The sequence below is a fragment of the Mustela lutreola genome, chromosome X, assembly GCF_030435805.1.
Source record: "Mustela lutreola isolate mMusLut2 chromosome X, mMusLut2.pri, whole genome shotgun sequence".
Taxonomy (NCBI): Eukaryota; Metazoa; Chordata; class Mammalia; order Carnivora; family Mustelidae; genus Mustela; species Mustela lutreola.
The window spans coordinates 52,963,977-52,965,931 of record NC_081308.1 but is presented as its reverse complement, the minus strand read 5'-3'; the positions used below and the strand labels follow the sequence as shown (position 1 = coordinate 52,965,931).

The window sequence follows — 1,955 nt, the reverse complement described above, 5'->3', positions numbered from 1 at the left end:
ATTTATTTTTGGGTTTTTTTGCTTGTGTTTTTGGTCTGGTATCCAAAAAACTATTGGCAAGACCAATGTCAAGGAGTATTTTTCCTATGTTTTCCTTTAGGAAATTTAGTTTCATGCATCACATTTAAGTCTTTAATCTATTTCAAGTTAAGATTTATGAGTGATATAAGGCTCCAGTTTCATACTGTTTTATGTGACTTCAGTTTTAAATATCATTTATTGAACAGACTATCTTTACCCATTACATATGTTGGCCCCTGTCAAATATTAGGTGACTATGAAAGGATTTATTTCTGGACTCTCAATTCTGTTTTGCTTCTTTATTGGTCTGTTTTTATGCCAGTATACTTTATTGTTTTGAGCATGGGGGCTTTGTAATATAATTTCAAATCAAGAAGTGCAATTTCTCTTCTTCATTCTTTCTCAGAACTGCTTTATTTGTTGTCTTTTATGGTCCTTTATATATTTTAGGATTCTTTACTTACTACTGCAAAAAAATAATATTGGATTTTTTAAAAATATTTTTAATTTATTTATTTGACAGAGAGAGATGACAAGCAGGCAGAGAGGCAGGCAGAGAGAGAGAGGAGGAAGCAGGCTCCCTGCTGAGCAGAGAGCCTGATGCAAGGCCCAATCCCAGGACCCTGGGATCATGACCTGAGCCGAAGGCAGTGGCTTAACCCACTGAGCCACCCAGGCGCCCCTAACTTTGGATTTTTGGTAGGAATAGAATTTACAGATGGTTTCCGGTAGTATGGACATTTTAACAATGTTAATTCTTACCGTTCATAAATATGGGCTATCTTTCCATTTGTATCTCCTTCAATTTCTTTATCAATGTCATAGTTTATGGGGTACAGATCTTTCATCTTCTTAGTTAAATCTTTTCCTAAGTATTTTATTATTTTTGATACTATTGTGAATTAGATTGTTTTCTTTATTTTTTCAGATAGTTCATCATTAGAGTGTTAAAATGCCCCTGTCTTGTGCTTACTTTGGCAGCACATATACTAAAATTGGAATGATGCAGAGAAGATTAGCGTGATCACTGAACAAGGATGACATGAAAAACTGGGAAGCATTCCATATTAAAAACAAAACAAAACAAAAAAATTCTTGTCTTTTATATATTGATCTTGTATTTGGCAGCTTTACTAAATTTGTTTATTCAAATGTTTTTTGTGAAGTTTTTAGGATTTTTTTACATGTAAGTTCATGTTATCCAAAAAAAGAAAATTTTACTTCTTCCTTTTTTTTTTGGAGTCTTTTATTTCTTTGTGCTCCTTGTTTCTCTGGCTAGGACATCCAGTACTATGTCAAATGAGAGTAGTGAAAGTGGACACACTTGTCTTGTTTCTGATCTTTAAGGGGAAAACTATCAAACTTTTTTGATTGAATATGAGATTAGCTCTGGGATTGCAATATGTGTTTTTTTTAATGTATTTTTTAAATTTTTTTATAAACATATAATGCGTTTTTATCCCTAGGGATACAGGTCTGTGAATCACCAGGTTTACACATTTCACAGCACTCACCATAGCACATACCCTCCCCAATGTCCATACCCCCACCATCCTCTCCCAACACATCTCCCCCCAACAAACCTCAGTCTCTTTTGTGAGATTCAGTCTTTTATGGTTTGTCTCCCTCCCAATCCCATCTTCGTTTATTTTTCTTTTTGTACCCCCCAAACCGCCTATGTTGCATCTCCACTTCATCATATCAGGGAGATCATATGATAGTTGTCTTTCTCAGATTGATTTATTTCGCCAAGCATAATACCCTCTAGATTCATCCACGTCATCACAAATAGCAGGATTTCATTACTTTTGATGGCTGCATAGTATTCCATTGCACATATATACCACATCTTATTTATTGATTCATCTGTGGAAGGACATTTAGATTCTTTTCATAGTTTAACTATTGTGGACATTGCTGCTATAAACATTTGG

The 1,955-nt window shown here is 34.4% G+C and overlaps 1 non-coding gene across 1 annotated transcript; it reads left to right on the top strand.

Moving 5' to 3' along the window:
* Positions 1–986: 986 nt before the first annotated feature.
* Positions 987–1,093, top strand: LOC131822288 (U6 spliceosomal RNA). Its single transcript, XR_009350168.1, has one exon. It is a non-coding gene; the product is annotated as a U6 spliceosomal RNA (small nuclear RNA).
* The last annotated feature ends 862 nt before the right edge of the window (positions 1,094–1,955 follow it).